Consider the following 23,456-nt stretch of genomic DNA (forward strand, 5'->3'; position numbering starts at 1 on the left):
TTGGCTTAAAAGTGACTGAACATTTCTATTGAGAGTCCTTTAGTAAAGCAATGTAAAAATTAAAATACAAAATATATGCACTACTAAAATTCAGTTACCATCTTACTCAAATCTCATGATTCAAGAGGGTTTTTGAGCTTTTTTTCTGGGCATGGAACCTCTATGGAGCCATTATGCCTATAAGACCTCCTAATAATGATCAGATGTTTCATCTTGGACTTAATGAATGAGGAGGGCGAACAACCAGTCCTCTAATTTGCTACAAAGTCAGATGACAATTGGTAATCAAGAATAAAGATTAATAGACAAACCTCCATTTTTATCTAAAGTATAAAATTAGGAACTCAATCAAATATGAAGTCTGTAGATGTTCCTAAAATGTTTTTTTTTTAATTCCCTGAATTTTTCCTGAGTTAGACAAAGCAATAATTTGTTACCGTTTCTAGCAACCGTGGATTTTATATTCTTACATAAATTGAAAGTAAAGATGGGCAAAACTGTATCCCTGGCAACTTGTTAGTTCACTCGTAGTGTCTTCATTTGGAGCAATAATCTTAACTAATGAGAGTCTCTTCTGAAAGGGATTAAACAAAACTCTTTTACTTCCATCTGTTTTGTTTATCTGAGCCAGTTTAGAGAGGATGCTAGGGGTAAGTGAGAAAGCTGGCCATCACGTCAGAGTGGAGACCATTCTAGACCTGGAAAGAGGGGCTCTGTGTCCTCATTCTGGCTCTGCTAGGAGTTATCTGGGTGGTTTGGGGGTAAACTGCTGAATCTCTGGGTAACTCAGTTTTTTCTTTGAGATGAAGGGATAGAATTAGGCTTCTAGGAACCTTGCTAGCTCTGAGTCCATAAATAATATTTGTGATTTTTATCTGGAAAATATGTATTAATACAATGGTAGAAAATCTGAAGAAATAAGTGGTCACTCTGTTCTTCCTTATGATGTTCCTTCATGTCTGGAGAGAAAATTTCCCTTACAGTGACTTTCTCTACAACAGGTAAGAGGGATGACTGATGCAGGCATATGGAGTACCTGTAGCTCTAGGTCCTATCCTACAGAATATATTGGTGAAATAAAGACATGATCCTTACCCTTGTGGAGTTTATGTTGCAGTGTTATCAGGTGAAGATACATAACAGAGGAGAGAGTTCCAAGTAGTTTAGGGTAAATTAGAGGAGCCATTAAATCCTAGCTTCAAAAACTTGGTAACATCTTCTAAAAACTAGTACACTAATACCCTAACCCTGAAACTGATGCATCTCCCATTAATGTGACATGGAAGATGAAGTCTGAGACATGAATAGTTTCTTAAATTAGTTCACGTATTCTATTACTGTTGCTTTTTCTCTTAACAAAAAAGGGAGAATTTAAAAAATAATATTTAGGGGTCTTATTATGGTCTTGTTCTGAAATTATTATATTTTAAATTGAAATAAGTAATTATGTAAGAACCAGAGTTTTCAGTACAAAATCAAAGAAGCAAAAAACTCTTCTCTTTTTAATATTATTTGGAAATATCAGTAGGAAATCATTACTTTTTTCCTCTAAATTATTTTGTCCTGACTTTATTTATTTAAAAGACTTAGAAGGAATGGCCGTCCAGGAGCAACAAGAAATCCTAGCCCCGAGATTGTATTTCTAAATGCTATTTCTCTGTAAAGAGAACCATGGTTTTTGGAAAAGTGGCTGATTCCACATCTGGAGCAGAGAATGAATAAAATAAAGCTGGGAAATATTGGGCCAGAAAGCAAGGAAGCTATAAAGACTAAGAAAAAGCATATCCAAAGACAGTAACCTTATGGTGTCCACTTCTAAACCAGGACTATTTGAAGTATCAAAATGAATAATGATTGTAAGTAATTTAATGTGTGAATGTATATATATAGATGTATATATATACATACACACACATATATGTGGATATAATATATATATATATATATATAGAGAGAGAGAGAGAGAGAGTTTTTCATCCATATATTTATATATGTATATCAATGTACACACACACATACACATATATATATATATATATGTATATCTGTATCTATCTCTCTCTATATATATATATTATATATTTTATATATATATATATATGGAGGAAAACCCCAGCTGTTTCTAAGGTACCAATTTATTGCTCTGAAAACTGATGGATAGAAAAATCAAGAATTTATCTTGTTTTTTTTTTATGCAGACAGTATTTCAGGGTAACCTAATGGTTGATGATGGAAAGTTCTTACTCATGGAAGAATTCCAGCTAACAGGGAATGCCAAATTGAAATAGTTACTCTTTTGCAAGCTTTATAAAATAATGGATACAGGCATGCTAAAATTATGTGGAAAGTTAATGGGGAAGTTAATCAACAGGAAGCAGGCCAATAGCATGAGAACCCACCAATGGGTCCCTAAAACTGCATCATGGGCCTGAGGATATGGTACACTGGGAAGTACATGGTGCCACCTACAAAGCTTTCTCACCTAAAAACAAGAACGAGAATCTAGCCAAGCCTCTAGATTTAACCTCCATCTGTAACAAATTCAGACAAGAGAGAAATAAGTTAAATGATATCATAATTGGCCAAATCCAGAATATGTAGCATTCATTTCTCTTTTTTTCCTCCATATTTAAGAGTTTGTTAGAAAGGACACTATGGAGAAAGCAGTTTCCAGGCCATCTCCAGCTGCACTGTCCTCTAGGGACCTCCACACATTCAGTAACCAGAAGCTCTCTGAATCCCAGTTCAGGGATTTTTTTTTTTTTAATAAAGACTTCATCACAGATGGCATTAGAGCAGATTATGCTAAGTGGAGTTAGCCAATCCCTAAAAAACAAATGCTGAATGTCTTCTCTGATATAAGGGGGGTGACTCAAAATGGGGTAGGGAGGGAAGACCATGAGAAGAAGATTACCACTAAATAGGGAAGAGAGGTGGGAGGGGGAAAGAGGGAGAAGGGGAGTTGCACAGAAGATGGGAGGAGAACCTCATTGTTATACAGAATACATATATGATGTTGTGATGAGAAAAAGAAAAAAAAGACTTCATCACAGAGATTAGTTTGATTATTAACTCAATCTCTAGGCCCTTGCCACTTCCCAGAATAAGTGGGAGGGCAAAGATGCAAGTTCCAAGCTTCTGATCATAGCTTGGTTTGTCTGGTGACCAGCCCCATCCAGCAGCCACCACGAATTCAGAATGTGTAATGTTCTGTACGAAAGTTGCCTTACCTTCTCTGATAAATCAAATGGAGTATACTGTAGCAGAAGACTGAGGAGACTAAACAATCAAATGTGTTTTGTGGAGTATGTTTTAATCCTGATTTAGACCAAATTTTTACAGAGACATCTATGAATTGACTTGGGAAATTAGGAATTAGATGGTACTAAGTAATTTCCATTGATTTAATTAAGAGTAAATATAGCATGATAATTATGTGGAAAAGCATTTATGTCCGGCCCTATTCTCCTTCTGCCTCCAAATCATGTACCATGCTAAGTAGAACAAGATTGGCAGAGTGTTGATCACTCTTACAGAAAGGCTTGCTATTATGTTTCAATTCAGCCAAACTTTATTCCCCCTAGCAGGTTATCTTCCTTGCTCACTTTGTTTTCTAGGATTTTGGTCTCTGTCTTGATAAGTTCCTTTTTTTCCTTGATTTGGCAATTTTTCTTTATGCCAACAGATTTCTAATTCCATTTATCTCCTCTTGTTCTCTAAGGGGTCTAGAGATGAGAGTCTATAAATAACCATTTCCCCCATGCTTCTATGTAATGTAAGACCCTTTGTCCTGTTTCTTAAACCATCTCAGGTTGCCTATTTTAGTTTATTTTTCTTCCTAAGAAGGCATTTCCTTCCTTCCTTCCTTCCTTCCTTCCTTCCTTCCTTCCTTCCTTCCTTCCTTCCTTCCTTCCTTCCTTCTTTCCTTTTTTCTTTCTTTGATTTGTGGTTGAACATCCTGATACATAGCTCTATCCAGGAAAGGACTTTAGAAATTCTTTAAAGATTTAGTTTCAACCTTTTAGTTTGCAATTCCAAACAGGTCGAGGATTGACAGTTAACCCATTTCAATCCAGTAGAAGTAGGGGAATGTGCTCTCCATGACTGAAAGCCACTTTCTGTTTGCAGAACGTTTTGTTTTGTGGTATCCAGTCCTCCTAGACATGCTGATGTGGTGAGATTGTTCACCATCGTTTAGAATCCCGTGTGCTGTACCATTTGCACACAGCAGTCTTTTAGCTCACATTTGAAAGTAGGGCACATGATGCTCACATTGAGATAGGTATCAGCTAAAACTGAGTCACGAATCCGACTTTTCTTTCTCTGTCTCTTGTGAAGGAAGCTGTCTCAATGAGGGAGTGTTGAGCTGTTTTTGCTGATCAGCTATTTACTAGGTTCTGTGCCATGTGCTTCACATATACCATTTCTTTAATGGTAGTTAATGGTAAGAAAAGCAGCTGTTATCATTGGAAAGATCATTTGTTGGGTGTCTGCTATATTCTACCTGAATATTTTCCATTTAAACAAAAGCCCTGAAGTTGCTGATGCTACTTTGAAGTGAGGTTAAGTAATTTACTCAAGTTTACTCAGGTATTAGTAGTGAACTCTGACTCCCAGCCTTCTGTATTTTTCCATTAGTCATTTGCATAAGACTTGCATGATTTTTGCCACTGTACACATTGCTTGTACAATTATTTATGGCATATTTCAAAAAAGACCTATTTTTTTCTTTAACTATATTCACCCCAAAAGGAAACTATCCCTGTCACAAATGGAAAACTTATATTATCTACCATAAATAGAAGGTAGCCATGTAAATAAATACAATGAAGTTGTGGTCTCTGCAGCCTGAGACTGGGTTCTCTCTGAGAAACTGAGTCTAAGACAGATTCCCACCTGGTCTCTGCTACCCCGTGGCGTGGTGGGGGTATCACACTTTTGATTGTACTTTATTTAATGTAATCATTGTGGATGAACATAGGTGAGGTTATCATGGATCATGGGTGTGTGTGCTGTGAAGTGAAGTAAATTCTCAATCACACTTTGGTGAACACATTATTAACATGTGGCAATGAAAGTAAGGAAAAGGTTTAGTTCAAATTACTAGATTGGGAAATAGACACAAATAGGAATTTAGTGAATAAATGGGCTAATTGTATATCTTGGCAATACATTTTGACCATATTTAGTTTTCCAGTGAGATTTTTTTTTAGTATGTAGCTCTCATAAAAAATATAGTCTGTCTGTATGTACCTGTGGGCATAGATATGTAGATTCACTCATATATGTAATGTTCCCTTTATAATGGGAGGGCTTATGCTATGCATATGCCTCCTAAAAGTTTATGCCTAAACTAAAATGGCCCTATAAATTATAGGACAGACCGTAGTCTTGATTTATGCACAAAATGTCTTATGAGCAATTATGAATGAAATGTCAATTATAGTCATTGTCTGGCTGAACAATATACTTTACTAATTAGCATAAAGGATCCCTCCTGACAATTTTGGGTTGGCATGTGTGTGGATGGTGTGGTTTAGAATGTCAAATCCACTTAACAAGCAATAGGGAGCCCATTTTTAAAATTTTTGAAAACAAATCCAATGAGATAGCGTTATAAGGACTTTGGTCTAAGATTATGAAGCTCTGTATGGCTGGGATCCAAAGTTTCTGGATATTAAAAAAAAATCAAAGCCTTCTCTATATGAGAAAACAATTCCCATTTAGGAGGCAATATGGGAAATAAAAATGACTTTGGTGTCAGAGAAGTAAGTAGAAGCCCCCGCTTTCTACCCAAAAGTTTGCATGGCCTTACCTTTGCATTTCATTTGTTTCCTCATTCAGTAGGGACAGGAGCTCTTTTATCAGAGAATTCCTTTAAGACTAGGAAAAATTAGTAAATCATTAAGCCTAGTGATTGGCTCATTATAGCATTCATTTATTGATTCATTAACCAAATACTGAGTGCTAGGTGCCAGAGACACAGCAGTAAATAAGGCAGATGTGGTCCTGCAGCAAGTAAGCAAGAGATTATGTTATGTGCCATAAAAACAATTAGGAAATAAATCAAATGAGATAGACAGTAAGTGGAGGCACCGTTGTTGGTAATGGTTTTTCTGAGGAAGTGGCATTTCATCTGAGAGCTGGCAGTTGAGATTGGCCCAGCCATGGGAATAATCAGGAGGTGACATTTTAGGGGACAAGGGAGAATCATGAAGAGGACATTAATGTAATCTGTGTAGTGATGTTGATGAATTGGCTTAAGGCACTAGCAGTGCACATGTGTCTAAATCTTATGATATATTACGAGTTCTCTTTTCCCAAAATATCCTCAGGAAAAAAAATCATATCATTTAATAATTTCCATTAAGTATAAATGAAAACAAAGAAAGCAAAATGCTTTTTAATGTAAAACACAGATTCTGAAGATCTTGGGCTTCTCAGCCTTCTCCTTTATGAATGATTATTCTTCCTGACCAGTCCCTGGGATCAGATATGCTTCTATGACAAATGGGGCTGCTTTCAATTTGATTATTGTTTTCATTTTGTATCACTCGTCTAGATTCTTGGTAATAAAACTTTACAGAGATAATATTTTTTTTTTTTTAAAGAGAATGAATGTTCTCTTCTTCCCAATGGACTCCTCACTTAGTTGACTCAGAGGCAGACAAATTTAATCAGAGAAATTAATTGTTGTATTGTGGTCCTCTGCCATAGGTAAAAACAATATTTCAGTGGTTTACACTGAAATAGTAAGTGAAAGGGACCAGAGCGGATGTGTTCCATAGAGAGAACAACCCAGCTCATACCCTTTTTTCCTAGGTTCTTTCTAATGCTCGCTTAATTTAGAGAAAGAGCAATGGCGAGCCAAGCTCTCAGTTGGTTTCCATGACAGCCGGATGGTGAAGGTGTGGCTTCTACTGGTTATCTGTGTGTTTGAGAGTACAGATAACCTGCACTGTCAGCCACTGGCTTCCTTCTACTCTTCAGTGTTTGGGGTTCCAGCCTATAGTCCACCTTCTTTTCTACTTGCCTTTCCTTTACCTTAGAGTGTTGATTTTAAAAACTCTGCCAGCCTCCCTTTTTCTTGTATCATTACTTAATCTATGGAAACTAGTAAGGACTGCTTGCTTTTCAAAAATCCCAATAGCCTTGGAATGGATTGAGAAATGACACTGGAGGGTAACCACTGATGTGGACAGAAATAGCCCACACCCAGCCCTCCAGCCTGCCCGCCTCCTGTAGTGTATTTATGTGCTTGTGTGGGTGAGGCATTGTTCACAATTCAGTGTTGCATTATTTGTTCCTTCAGGTGACTGAAGCACCTTTAGTACAGGTGGATAGGGGACAGAAGCCATGACTCTCTGGCTGAAAACATGGACTTCCTTCCCATACGGATCTACTGAAGGGTAGAACATCTTATCTTTGGTGCAGCTCCCATGACCCCTGACCTGGGTCTGTGCACTGCTCAGGGTTCTTACATCTCCTCCTGAGGGCAGTGGGTGTGCCTCGGCCTCTGTGCATGCTGGTCCTTCAGAGTCCGAGCTCCATGTGTACTTGTTGAATAAAAGACTATGACAAATACAAATTATTTTTTATAGTCTTCTGAGCCTCAGATGCTAAAAGGGTTAAAAACAAGCAGAGTTCTTTTACAGAACTAAAAAAATTGCTCACATATATTCCAAGCTGTTTGACATGGAATCATTGGACAAATTCTCATGTTTCCCATACTAAAAATATTTTAAAGCAATACGTTTTGGGATTTCAGGCAACTGGGTTGAAAAATGATTTCAAATAATCTCCATTTTCTTTAAGCCAAGCTATTGTTAATCTGGATTTTTAAAATTTCATAAAAATAATGTTGTTGACAAAGGACTTGGCCACTTTTCATGGTGAGATTGCCAGAGATATCAAAGAACAATATTTTTTAAAATACCTATATAAAATACCAGAATAAATCCCTCCCTTCTCTGCACTTGTATTGCAACAGTAAATACATAGAGAGGAAACCAGTTAACTTAATAAAGAGTAGTAGGGTGATTCTTATTAAGATTTTCATAAATTCATCAACTTGAATGATATAACTGTCCAAAAAAGAAAGGCTGGATTCTTTGTCAACAGAGCCTTCTTTAGATAATTTTAGGAAGAGCTTAGGAAGATCCTTGGGAGTTTCTCATACAGAGGTGATAGTGACTGAGGCAAGGGCTGGAAATACAATAATTTAAAACAAATATAAGAACTCCTTTTGAGGGTGCTCTTTATAATATCATTGTAAATCAAAAGATGGTCTCAGGAAATAAACAAGTTTTAATAAAAACAATTCAATTGTGAGAAACCTTTCTCTTTACCTTCTGTGCAGTAATGTGCTTTAGTCAATTTTCTGGAAAGAATTTTCCCCCCTTTGGCTTATCCTTTTTCTAATGGTTATAGCCTCTGTGTATCAATCCTTTCTGATGAACTTCTATTCTCTCTCAAAACCTCAGATCAAATGTGCCCTCTTTGATGGAGCTATTCTTAATCCTCTTCCTCAGTCAGAGTAAACCCCTCCCTTCTCTGCACTTGTATTGCAACAGTTTCTTTATTGTCTACTTTCTCTTCTAGACCTGGGGTCAGTACATAATGGCCCACAGGCCAAATCTGACTTTTCTGATTGTTTTTGTACAGTCTGTGAATTAAGAATGATTCTTATATTTTTAAATGGTTGGGAAAAAAAACAAAAGGAGAATAATATTTATGATGTTAAAATGATAGGCGTTCAATCATATATCTATGGTTACTTTTGTGCTACATTGGCAGAGTTGAATTATTGTGACAGAGACCTTATGTAGCCTGCAAAGCACAAGATATTTACTATCTAGCTCTTTATAAAGAAATTTGCTAACATCTGCTCTGTGGATAGGGATCATCATGTCATGGTCATTTAACTGACATTTATTGTTACCATATGCTGAGGTTTATGCTAAACAATTCATACACATTATCTTGTTGAATCCTCAAAACTTGGAGGTAGCTGATATTATTTCTATTAACATATGAGGAAATCGAAGCACAGAGGTGTTGAGAACATCTAAAGTTATGTGAGTTGCCATTTGTAGATATCCTTAGATTCAGATCTACGGATATCTACAAATGCCCCTAGCTGAAACCCATGGCCAGCATACTGCATAACCATGAGTCACCCTGGTCATCACATTTACCCGGGGCACTAAGGGCAGTGCCTGGCAATGTTTGCAGAATAAATTAGTCACGATTCCTCTCTGCTGCCCTCAATGGCATTTCTCTGTTTAGAGGATGAGATTTGGTCTCCTTCTCCACTCAAACAGAGGCTTCCATTAGTTTTGCTGGGTGGAGGGAAGCTTGTAAATGGATTGATCTATTAATGGTATACAATAGATAAATCCCAGGAACCAGGCTGTAAGACATGAAGGAGCTGGCAGCCTAGCCATGAATATTTGAATAAAGACTCAAAAGAGTCAGAACTCAGGGGTAGGAGCAGAGTAGCAGACATGAGATTTAACACAATTCATATGGTGGCTTCACATCAAATACTCTTCATTGTTTTCATATGGAAGACTTCATTCATTGTATTTATTTATACCTTTTAAAGTTTATTTCATTTTAACAGCTTTCTTGAAGTGCGTTTTATAAAAAAAAATTGTGCATATTTAATGCGTAGAATCTGATAGTTTATAACAACATGTACTTACACCATGGAACCAATACCACAATCAAGGTGGTAACCATGTCCATTTTCTCCAGAAGTCCCTTCCTGTTCCCACTCCCTCCAATTTTGTGCTAAAAACACTTGGCTTGAGGTTCACCCTCTTAACAAAACATTAAGTACACAGTCCAGTGCTAACTGTGTGCATGAGGCTGCATGGCAGATCTCTGGAACTTATTCATCTGGAATAATAGAAACTCCATGCTCAAGTCTTCAATGGATATTGTTTCAGGCCATGATGGGGAAGATTTGGTGGTGAGTTCAGATGGCACAGCAGGTGCTGCCAACAGAGTGAGGGTTTTCTATTTTTCCACTACATCATCCTCTCAAGCCAGGGAGGAAAGGGCTGAGGCACACATCATGACTTGGGCATTTACTGCAATGCTCTAAGTATGGGGATTCCTTTAAAAACCAAATGTAGCATGAGGGTCAGTGGGGTAGTGGAGACAGATGGTGGGAAATGGTGGGGACATACCCTTAGTTGTGAGACTTTAAAATTTAAAATACTTCCTGTGCTTTAGTTTCTTTGCTTATAAAATGGGGCTAATACTGAGGGGCAATCATGTGAAGACCCAAAGAGACAGCAGCCCCTGCAAGCTAAGGATGGAGGCCTCAGAATAAACCAAACAAGCTGGCACCTTGATCTTAGACTTCCAGCCATCAAAACACTCAAAAATAGATATTTTGGGGCTATGGTTATAGCTCAGCCATAGAGTGCATGCCTAGCATGTGTGAGGCACTGGATTTGATCCTCAGCACCACATAATAACAAATTTATAAAATAAAAGTATTTTGTCCATCTACAATTAAAAATACATTAAAATTTTTTTTCTGCTTAAAAATGGGGCTAATAATAAATGCCTTGTAAGAATGCTCTAGGGGTTGAATGGGATACAGATAAATCTGTAAACACAGTAGCTTTTGCATTATGAGATTTCAAATATTAACTGCTGCTGCGATGCCATAGCCACTGTTAACTACCATGATCAGATTCTCAGGATCTAGCCTTGGAAATAACAAGAAGACTCAGGCTATGATCAGGTGCTGAGTGTTGGAGGAATGTGCTCAGCAGCAATGGAATCGTTATAGCTATTCCACAGTGTGTTATTGTTGTAATGTTTTTCTAGGCACAACATTATCCAAAGATCCCCACCTGAAACCCCTCTATTTGCTCTCAATACTGGTCTTTTCATAGATCACTTTTTCGCTTGGTGCTAGCACACACACATTCTCTTGTTGCAATAAACACACAGAAATAAATAGGACTTGGTTCCCTCAACCTCTCTGAATACACACCAAATGCAGAGAAACCTCTTCAGGGTCTTACTGCCTTAGTTCTGAAGTCAACTCTAATGACAAAACTTCTTCATGTTCTCTGAAGCTTCAATAGGTTATAGAGTGCTTTTGCATGGTTCTTTGGGCTTGTACTTTAGAGACAGACAGGAGAGATTTATGTTACTATGACAGTTGTACAGTGAGAAAAGGAGTCAGGGAAGTTATTTACTAAAGTATGTGATGGTAAGAGGTTGAGTTGGAGGTGGCTTGAACTTTGACTCATAATGATCACAATAGCCACAGCTGCATATACCTGTGGACCACATGCAACTGGATGAGCTGTGTTCCTCACACATATCCTTTCCCGGAGCCCTCCCTACAATACTGTGAAGCAGCAATTTGCATTTGACCTGGTTTGCCCCTGCCCGAGATCACTCAGCCACGGGCAGAGTCAGGACATGGTTGGTCCAGCTCCAAATCTCAGACTCTTAGCTATTATGAAATTTCCTCTCACTACACAATAGCAATTCAAGGGGGATGGGCACACCTCTGTGTGCTTTCTAATTGTACAGCAGAAATTATTTAAGGATCCGGAACATATCACTTTAAGGCAAGAAAATAATCAAGAATTTAAATAGCCTGACCCTTCTCAAAAGAAGAAATACAAATGGCCAACAAATATTTAAAATGGTGCAAATCAAAAATACACTCAGATTTCATCTCACTCTCAGAATGGCAGCCATCAAGAATACAAACAACAATAATGGTGGAGGGGATGTGGGGAAAAATGAACACTTTTATCTCTTGGTGGGATTGTGAATTAGTGCAATCACTGTGGAAATCCATAGGAAGTTTCCTCAAGAAATTCGAGGTGTCTGCCAATGGATGAATGGATGAAAAAAAATGTGGTATATATACACAATAGAGTTGTCTTCAGCCATAAAAAATGAAATTATGTCTTTCAGGAAAATGGATTGAACTTGGGAACATTATATTAAGAAAAATAAGATGAACTCAGAAAATCAAGGGTCATATACCTTTTCTCATATGTGGAAGCTAAAGAGAGAGAAAAAAAATGTGGTAGGGATCTCATGAAAATAGAGACCAGTGAGTGGAGGAAGGGGACCAGGGGTAGAGAGAGGAAGGGAGGGAGAGAGGAGGTACTGGGAAATGAAACTGAATTATATCGTTATACTATGTGCATTTGTGAATGTGTAACAACTATTACCATTATAATAGAGTTATAATACACCGATAAAAAGACATGAGCAGCCTGTTCACTTTCTCATCCTGTCCTCTGTACTAGTGACAAGAAAGGTTTTATACTTTTATGTCTTTCTGTATTGTGTCTGAACCCAAGGCAGATGGGGGCAACCTAGAGAGAGAGAGCTAAGCAAAGGGGATGCCTTAGAGATTTGTCTAGAATGGAGCTAACAAGCACTGGCAATAAGGAACAGAGATAATAATGATTATTTGTTTAATTTTAATGCCCTTTGCCTTGAGTGCTCATCATACTGCCTAAACATTTGTCAAATATTAGCTCATTTAATTCATCTAACCAGATTATGAAGCAGGCATCAATAGCTCCATTTTACAGATGAGAAAACTTAGGTTTAGAGAAGTTGAAAATCCTGTACAAAGTCATAACACAGATACATTTGAGTCTAAGGCAAATGTTCCTGAGCAGCATGTTATAGACTTATGGAAGACAGGTCCAAAGGCAATGGTGTTTCTTACTGTCTCTTAGAAGAAGTGTTTTCATAGAGTAGATGAGAAATAAGGTACTCAGAAAGACCTGGACAGTTTGCGTAACTATAATAATAGGATTCTCCAGCCAAAGTGATTCAGACCAGCAATTCTCCAACTTGTGCATGGGCCCAGGAATTTGCAATTCTGTCAAGTTTCCAGGCATCACTACCTCAATGATGGAACGCAGAGCAAAATGAAGACACTAAGGCCTCTTGTTCAAAAAACAGGAACAATGAATTAAGACAGTGAAAGATAAAATCATTTCCTTTTCCCCAAGGTCTCTCTCAACTAATCATAGTGTTTTTGATTTGCTATTTAATGTTCTAAGTACAGAAAAATTAAAATAGTAAGTTAGTAAGAATTTTTGCCATTCATCTGTAGCTTGTGCAATGTCAATTTCAGAGAGCATTTTACTTGTCTGAAGAGTGACTAAAATTACACAGTTCATTTTTCAGAGCTTGTACATACGAGCTGCATAATGATGCTTCGGTATTAGTGAACTATATACTTGATGGCAGTCCCATAAGATTATGATGAAGCCAAAATCTTTGACCTCAGCTGTCATAGTGGGATACATACTGTATTGCTCACCTTTGTGGTGATGCTGATATAAAAAACCTATTCCACTACTAGTCATAAAGGTATAGCACAAACAATCATGTGCAGTACATAATTCTTGATAATGAGGATATATTACTGTTACTGGTCTATATATTTAATGTACTATATTTATATATTTAACTTTATTTTAAGGTGTACTTTTAGTACAAAAAAAAAAAAAAGGTCTACTGTAAAGCATTATGCTGCATTATTCTGGCAGGAGTCTCGTACATCTCGTGTTTACCACGTCCCTTGATGGTATCAAGAGACCACATTGAGTAATTGATCAATCCCATGTGGGTTTGTGTAAGAACACTCTGTGATCTTCGCACAAATGCAGAACCACCTAAAGATGCATGTCTCAGGGCATGTCTGTCTTTATGCAACACATGAGTTTATGCCATTCTTACCAAAAGACTGGAATTGCTGCAAAAAAATGACTCAATTATTTCTATTTCACTTCTTAATATATACACCTCCTAACCAAGAATCTTAACTGAGCTGGTCTTCCCATTGGTTTACTGATGAATAAAGAAATACTCAAAGGACAAAAGACAAAGAACCATGGCTCACCCTATGTTTCCCCTTCTTTCTTTAAGCACAAGCAGTTGGCTAATATACAAGTAATAAACGCCATAAAGGGCTTCCTTGGTGGTTCATGCTTCTTAGAGTGCCACTGCCTATTAAACACCTGGTCCACTACTAGTCATATAAAAGTATAGCACAAACAATTATGTGTAGACATAATACTTGATAATGATAATAAGCGATTTTCTGAATTCAAAGAGAATTCAGAGAGAGAGTTCTGGTTCAAATGGAAAGTATGAACTCTCTGGGTTGTCAGCACCCTTTCTCATTCTTTCTCTGCCCTGAGTTTGCTCATTCGGAGAAGTAACACACCTACCTTATACTGAATATCACTGGACTTCCCTGCATGTGGGACCACTAGATTCTGAACTCATGGTGCTACAGGAATGTTGACAGCAAGAAATGTGGTTATACCTGGCGCACATATCTCCGCCCACTCAAGTTCCACTGAGGTCCATCAATGGCCTAGCATCCTACAGAACATTACTTACAGAGATAAAAGTCAGAATTTCAAAGTGGCAATACATGAAATCAAGAAGGAGGCCCTTCTGATTGTGAGGGCCCATGTCCAGGTGATGATGCTGTTGCTGGCCTGGGGACCACAGTTTAAAAACCTCTGATTCAGATAATTTCTATAATTTCCAGTTCCCTTTAAGTGTATACACTTAAGAACAAGCACAATTTTGCTTCTGATCCCAATTTCAAAGCTTTCAAAGATTTTCCAAAAGAATCAGATTGCTTTCCAAACAAATGACTCCTACAAAATGACATTTTAATGAGTTAAAGGGCAAGAAAATAAGAAACATTTAATCGAGTTTGTTCAAAAATACATATGGTTTTCCAAAAGTAATGGCTTGAGGCAAAATTTGAATCATATTTAACTGAACCCAAAAGTCTGGGAAAACGCTACAAGATACTTAGCTGGTCTTGAGATGCCTGAAGCATTCTCCATTTCTAGAATTTCACTTTGGCGGGATTCGCTTCTGACCTGAACTTATTCCACTAAAGGGTGTTGGATTTCAGTACCACAGATGAGAGGCTATTTCCAGAGTTAAGATTCTTCTTGTTTCTCATTAATTTTCACTTACTTTTTTAGGTTAATATAATTAGTTCAAGCTATTTCTGTCTTCTTAGCAAGGAAGAATATCCCTCTTCCTCACCCTACATTTATTTTTTTCTTTTTTTGATATGATCCAAGCATAAAATTTGCAAATTCCAAGGAAGATTCCCTCAGTTCTGAGGTTTATTCCTTCACCTTGACAGAGACCTTTTACTCCCAACAAATGTGAACATTTGTGGCAGAGGTATGGAAGCAATTTTTGTTTGAGAATGGAGCTCACAGGTGAGGCCAGCTCTGTAGAAGTGCAAAGGGCAATCCCCAATCCTCCTACTCACCATGTAAATATCCAGGCATCACATCTTTCCAACCTGTCATTTGGTCCAGCTAACTACTGGTGAGATATAATCAGGGGTTTTCATTTGTTTTAAGCATATGGGTGTGAAGCATTAGCCAATTTACGCTTGATCAAGTTGTTTCCTCTTCCCTGGAAACATATTTTCCCCCTCCTCTTCTTGTGTCCTTCTGTTTTTTGTTTGATTTTGCTAATACGTTGCTTTAATCTGTTTTCCTACACTGTTTCTTCAAACTCTTAGGGTCTCAGCAAAAGAAAAGCCCAGTTCCTCATTCTGTGATCTCAAATAAAGATCGTGGTTTGCATTATTATGAAGGTTTTGTGCTTCATTGGTTTGGAATTGATCTGAACTAGTAGGCACAAACAGTATTGCCCCTAAGCTTGTGGGGGTAACTTGCAACATCTCTAAACTTCAGTTTTATTATGACTATACCACCTACCCCAACACAAATGTTTTCCCACATCAGTGCGTGTGTTAAAATGAAGATTCCAGACCATACCCTCCAAGTTTGATTCAGTGCATGTGCCAGAGACTTTGCTGTTCTCTGAATAGGCAAGGGCTCTTTGGTGAGGCCAAAGATTGGAAGCAGAGGTGACGTGTGTCATTGTGTTGCAAAAGCATTTCAGAACTGGTACATAACCATGGAGGTTCCCTTCCCCTTTTACCAGGTGACACTGTGAGAGTCTCCTGTGCTAGTTGCATACCTAGGAGATGGAAGCAGCCTGGATTCCTGAACTGGTGCTCAGAAGGGAGATGTCACAAAGATTCATTATATCCACTGTGGGCTTAGAGTGAGAAATAAACTTTTAAATTCTAAGTAACAAATGTTTGGGGGGTGAGCTTGTTCAGCAGCATAAACTAGTTTATGACCACACCAGCATATGATCCTGGAAGTGGGATGCTTCCATCACAAAATCCTGAAGTACATTTTAGCAGTCATGTGATGGACAGTGAGAAGATTAATCATGGAGGCTGAAAATGTTGAGATTCTGCTATTTAGGAGCAAAATAAAATTGGTTAGAAGTCTTACTTCCTATAACTTAGTAAGGAGACCACATGGGTTCTGAGATAGCATGTGTGTGTGTTGGAAAATATTTTAGAAAACACAGTATTTGTATTATGTTTTAGCTACTATTGGCTATAGTCAGCAAAGTATGAGAGAGTGAATATGGGTGTGAAGCATTAGCTTCAGAGAGAAAAGAGGGGGGAGGGAGGAGAGACTCTAGAAAGAACTGGCAGAAATGCTAGGACTTGAAAGTTTGGAAAACCCATTACATCTGAACCCAAAACTGTGACGAATGTGATACAAAACGTCTGCAAATAACTAATGCCCAGAAACACAGATGATCCATGTGACTTGGGGCAAAGGTCAAATGTGGTGTGCGGTCATTCAACAAACAAAACAAGCAGTTTTGAAAACCATCTCTCAAACAAGAACATGAATGTGGTTACAGACACATGGGACTGGCTGCAAGCAAATATATGGAAAGGCTACTGAAATTTGAGAAAGTTGTATTTGTCTAAAAATCAGGAGATTTTTGGCCCCCAAACTTTCTGTATCAGAAAATCCTTAAGGAAGGCATATGACATAATACACATTCAGAGGGAACTAATGGAAAATGAGGAACTTCCCACAGGGTAGAGTCCAGTATGTGAAGGTTATCCAAGGCCAGGTGTTTTAGAAAACAAAACTCATATATCAGTGGCTTCCTTAGAGGGTCACAGTAGAATTACAGGAGACAATGCATGTGAAACCATAAGTGCTCAACTGACTTCAGTTAGTAAGTGGATCAGATCTTATTGTTCTTGATCTAATCTTGCATTTTAACTCTTTGTGGTGCCTAGACTATTGAAAGGCATTATGAACTCAATTTGTGGTCACCCACAGAGCGTCTGTCTCTCTGGGATATGAAGACAGTGCTTTTCCAAATACTTTAAATCACCCTGTAACCAATGGTCTTTGTACTACCGTTGAATTGCTCAAATCTTCGCCTTTTTTTTTTTTTTTTAAGTCAAGGTAAACCTTGATGCCGTGTTCGGTAGTAATTGTAAACTGACAGGTTAGACGAGCCTTTTTGGTATGTGGTGGTGGGGGGTGGGGACTGGAACCTTGAAAAGTACATTCTGCGCAAGGGAATTATTGAGAAACCAGCTTGGAAAACAGCCAGGTTACTGGAGGTTCTGAGACCTGACGTGGGGCCAGAAATGGGCTCCATGCTGGGTTCACACAGTGATTGTACATTTCTCCATTCAACTGCATTTAGCAAGTGTCTAAATTAGTGGCATTAATTAGTGAAGGGGCCCTGAGATGGTATTCAGCTTCAACATCTACCCAGACAAGATCAATTTTGTCAACACTGTTAATACTTTGACACTTTTTCATATATTATTTCTACGCAATATAGAAATTTTAAATGTACTGAACCTTAATGTGCCTCCTTTTAACTTTTATCCATGAGCCTGGTCCTGCCCTTACCTTGGGTCCTGCATCTGTACTCCTGAAACAGTCTGCCTTCACTAAGTGAAAGGTGGTCACTGCCTAGTGCTTCCAGGTCCAGGTCCCCACAGGAAGCCTTTTGGGAGCAGTATCCTGATAATTCAAATAGTCCAAAAGCCAAGATCCACTTTCTCAATAGCTCATCTCCTTTGCTTATTTTTCTTGGGCACTGTACAGAGGATTCATGCATAGAAAAACCCTGCAGAAAATTCCCCTTTTCTCCTCAATCCTCTTCTCTTACCCACTGTGGCTGCTTTGGTAGTTTGCTTTTCAAAAGAGAAAATAGAAAACAAAGACTGACAGACAGCTTTTCCTGGGATGCAGGGGTACACAAACTAGGAAACAAGCAATGCAAAAGTTTATTTAAAATGGTGTCCACAATAAAACAGAACCAATGATGTGATGCTACTTACGCAAAAGAATTACTGAAAGTGTGGCTCATCAATAAGAAATGAAACTCCTCTTCCTTCAATCCTGGGCAAGCATTTTTTCATCTCTCTGTTTTGCTCACTTTTCCCCTCATTCTGAACACAAAATCCTGGAAAATCTATGAGAGTAGGTCTTTGGAGTTTATCAAGGGAAGAGAAAGAAACGGAGTGGGAAGAATGAATGGTTTTGGGTGGTAGTGAAACAGTGGGGACACATCCTGCTTTTTGTCTATCACATTAGTGAAAATAGTTAAGGACATATCTTCTGTGTACCACAGCCCTGGAGAGTTTGTGGTAGGCATCTGTTTCTCTGTTGAACGCTTTGAAGCAGAAATTTGTGCATCAATCCCTCTACATATTTTTGCATGCTTTTAAAGTGCGAGACACTGTGCTTCCAGATACGGTTGTCCACAATTACATGGAAGTACTTCAGGTGGCTAATATTATTTTTATCTCCACTGTAAAGATGACTGTTAACAGGGCTACCATGGGTTCACTACTGTGTCAGACATTGGAAGTTTCAAATATATATAAACATTTATCTGTGTATATTTTATATCTCTCTATTTTATGTTACAAATATATATATGTGTATATATATTAATTTATAGATACATATATATATTTATGTATTAATTTATATATACATATATATTCTTAGTCACAGCACTCCTTGACTTCCCTACATAGCATTTTCCACAACTTACAATGAAACTTTTGGTGCCTATTTTGTAACATCGATCTCCTCACCAAGCTACAGATGCCTTGCAAGAACAAACGTTTGTTAGTTATCACTGTATCCCCTGTGCCTTCTTTCCTAGTCCTGGCACCTAAGAGCTTGGGGACATCCACTGAATAAATAAATCATTGGAAGGCATGCTTAGAGCTCTCTTCTTACGGCACAGATATGCTTGTGCCTTTCTCCTGCCTAAATTCCTAAATTTTTTACTCATTTTTTAGCAATAAAGAAAAAAATTTTTTTTAGCCTAACTGAAAAGAGCCATCATAATTTGACTGCTCTTTAAGTTGCTCAGGTACTCTCAGACCTCCACACACGTCTGCATGTGCTGAATCCTCACAGAAATGCTCAACCTGCTGCTCCTAACCACGTGTGTAGGCACCATCCTTGGTGAAATCCAGATTTCCCCTGTTGGGCACTACCTGGTTGGTTCTTGATGCTCTGTGGAGCTTTATCTGTGTTCTCATGAGAGCAGAATGCTGACCTGTAACATATTTTCTTTCCCCAAACTTGTCCCTGGGTTCCTCCACTGCCACTCAGGCTTTAATGAATAATGGTGGGGCATCTCCCCTGATCTCCCTCTTTGTCTTTTCCAGGGCCCTCATTCCACATTTCACCCCTTTTGTGTTAGGCTCACTGATTTTGCTCACTTTGTTTTTCTTCTGGACATAGGACCCCTGGAGAAGGAGGCTGGGCCTCACATTTCACTCTTGGAGTCCCAGCAACTTACCTTCCTGATTAAAATCTCTCTCCTCCATAGGGGATTCTGTCTTGCCCGGCAGGCACTAAGAAGGCAGCTAAGTCTCTGGCTTTAAATTATAACTTTTCCTTTCTCCTTATAGATGCTTTAGAACCTAAGCAAAATCAAGTGTCCTTTATAAAGCCACTTCACTGTGACATCTCCAGGGCACAGTGGGCTGGGTAACAGCAGCTGCCCACTTATCTCTGGGCCACTTTGAAGCTGGCTCTCTGAGAGCTCTGTGAACTCTATGAAGCTGTGTGAAGAAAGGCATCATTAGGAAGGAGGTGTTCTTTGGCTCTGCAAGGTTTGAACTCCATTTCCTCATTTGTGTTCAGACCAATTGCTCTTAAAGTGCTCAGTAAAAGGGGACCATTTCCTGATGCCCACACACAACAGCATGGGAAAAAACGGGCCCTCCTGATGAAGATGAAGCCGCTGGACCTGGTCACTCTCCAGTGTCACCTCTCTTTTATGGTCTCCTCTGGGGGAGGCTGGAGTTTCAGTTGATCCACTCTGTCCTCACTGAAGAGAGCTGCACTTTTTTCCAGCTGTTTCTAGGCAACTGAAACCTAGGGCTAGAGGTTTTGGAGGTGTGTTCCTTCCTGTACCCTGCAGGAAAAAAAAAAAAGCAGGTAACTAGCCGGTGACCTCTTTTTGTTATCGTGATCTTCTCCTTTGTTAAGTCCAAAGGATAGGAAGTAGGTGGAAGAGAGAACAAGCCCAGACAGATGCAGTGTGGATAAACTCTACCAAACAAACAGGGATAGATAATCAAGTTTCCATTAATTCAGTTACATCTGGAGTTTCTTTCTTTCTTTTTTTAAACTGAAATAGAACCATTGCGAATACACGGCCTGATAACACTTAGGAAAACCCCTGAACACATGAAAGGCATTAAGAGATCAGCAGCAGATAGCGCTGCCATACATTTATATAATGTGTCAGAGTTGAGCGATTTTTCATGACCAAGGGAAGACTGAATCTTACATTATTTATGAAAAGAAAGCAGAGAAGTTATATTGATTCCAATTTAAGAATAAGGAAACAGTTTGGGGGTCATATGACAAAAGTCATATGGTAAATTAAATAAAAAATTATCTCTAAGGCAATTTGGCACATTTTAAAAATTGTCAACAGATTCTAGAGTTGTTTTTTTATTTTTTAACTGCTCTACTATCTTACACTCAATCCAGGAAAAATGCAAATGAAAGGAAAGCAAGCTTGTGAAAGAAGAGAATAAGCGTATTTCTGTTTCCTTTGAAATGAATTAAAATATAATTGTAGTCATCAGAATCTGAAGATGCAAAATACAAAATTAGCCAATAGTGGGAACTCACGGTAGCACTTGAGTTTATGAGATGTAAACAGTGAAACACATTTTTTTGTACTGTTTGATTAATATACTGATTTTGATCTGCATGCAAAAAAATTGATGTTTCGGTTACATATATTTTTACAAACATTATTCTGTTTAATTTCACTGTCTTTTGGCTGACAAATTCTGTTTCATAAAAAGAGATTTCTATGCATTTTGTAAGAGGAAAAAAAAAAAACAGTGTAGGCCCAAGAGAGGCCCAGATTACAGGAGACTCTTAGTACCTGATTAAGGTCATGTGCAAGGAGTTATAGGAGACACACCTGAATATGGAGACAAAGCTCTCCAACGAAAGTATAGTCATCCATGATTAGCTAGCCCATAAAGATTAGGCTCACTTGATTATAGATAGATAAGTGATATGTACATTTCAACATTGTATTTATGACTCACATCTTTGAGAAACCAATCCTTCAAGCTTTTAGGATTAGTGAACAAGAACTACAGTATGTCTCTATTACTCATGCACTATGTACCTCATTTCCAACAAAAAGAAATGTCTTCATTTCTTCTTTCTTCTTGAACTCCACCTTAAATCCCAACCTGTTAGAGCCTCAGGTACCAAGTCACCCTCCTGGCTAAAACTAAGCTCTTTCTAGATACAAATGGTAACAGCTGAAATGCACAGTGGGTCTCTGCTAATGAATGCCCAATTTAGACCATGGGCAACTGGAGGCAGGGCATGTTTAACAGGGGGCCTTCTGCTCTGGAATCCCTGCCTGTCTTGGTCTATCAAAGCTCCACTTGTCAATATTCTGGGCGTGGTGCCAACCTTGTATTTTTAGACCAATAGAGTGGCACTCTGAGCTAGAGTTTTTAAAGTGTGACTTTTTCCTTAAAGAATTATTTCCCTCAGAACTGGCACTAGGTGTTTTCGATCATTTAAATTAATGTATTTTATCATCTTAAACCAATTATTTATTTAATGGATTTCTTCAATTTAAAAAATTATGCCTACTGCAACACGCTCCTGGGCATGAGTACAGAAAATGAACACATTAATTATAACAAAACATTCAAGGAATGAAACAAATTAAAAGAAGAGATAGCAACACCTGCTACTCAAAGTCTACCATACCCATAAATACATACTGTGCCTCTTTTCTATGAAACATACACTTCCATGCCCGCTAATACCTGTCTGCTGGGAGGTGCTCTGCTTAGGATAGTTCCCTGAAAAGAGGGAAGAGAATAGTGCTGTGCTGGCACACCATGCTTACTCCCTCATAGCACGGAACTGAAATGCCTGGAACTCCCCTCTCAGAACAATTTCAGTTTCATACCATAAAGGAGACACACATTAATTACAGGTTGGAAAAGGGACTGGAATGCAGTGGGGGCACATTCCGTCTTAACAGAAAGGATCTGAGAGCAGGTGCTCTGTGAGTTTCCCCTCATGTGTGCTTGTTCTATTGAGTTCTCTTTTACTCTATGGGTGATTTTCTTTACTTTTCCATTTAATTTATACCACTCAAAGTTATTAAAGTCACAATGGATATGATGATAACACATGAAAAGCAAGGCATTTAAAAACATGTATTTTAAGTCAGGCAAGGTAGTGCACCCTGTAATTTTAGTGACTCTGGAGGCTGAGGTGGGAGGATTGCAAGTTTGAGGCCAGCGTGGTAATTTAGCAGGACCCTGTCTTAAAATTAAAAAAAAAAAAATTTATAAAGGGCTGGGAATGTAGTTCAATGGTAGAATGCCGCTGGATCCAATCTCCTGTACTGGGGGGGGGGGGAATTACATGCTATAATCTTAATTATTTTTTATTTAAAAAAGTTTTTTAAGCTGGGCACAGAGGCTCTGGAGGCTGATTTAGGAGGATTGTGAGTTCAAAGCCAGTCTTAGTAAAAGTGGCTCCCAGGTTGAATCCCCCGTACTATGAAAAGATTTTTTTTTTTTAATTTTGTGATATTAAGAATTGAACCCAGGGCCTTTCAAATGCTAGGTAAATGCTCTTCTACTGGACCATGCCCTTAGCCCTACAGCTTAAATTATAATCCAATTTGATAAAGCTAGGATGAAACATCTTGAAACTTCTTGGATCAGCCAAGTGGCTTATCTGGGAAGCCTTACTTTGAATATAAAAGATAACTATTGCCCTCTGACTTCCATTCCTCACCTTCCAATTTGTTAATTTAGTTTTGTATGCAGTTCTCTGTGATTTCACATTTGTTGTCACATTTAAAACCACACAGATATACTCACAATATAGTAGAATCGTGAATTCTACCTCTTAACACTCAGTCTTACCACACTAACAATACTGAAACATTTGTGTTACTTAACATATCTTTTAAAACTCTTATTAGTGGTGTGCTAATGA

The sequence above is a fragment of the Ictidomys tridecemlineatus genome, chromosome 1 (genome assembly GCF_052094955.1).
Source record: "Ictidomys tridecemlineatus isolate mIctTri1 chromosome 1, mIctTri1.hap1, whole genome shotgun sequence".
Taxonomy (NCBI): domain Eukaryota; kingdom Metazoa; phylum Chordata; class Mammalia; order Rodentia; family Sciuridae; genus Ictidomys; species Ictidomys tridecemlineatus.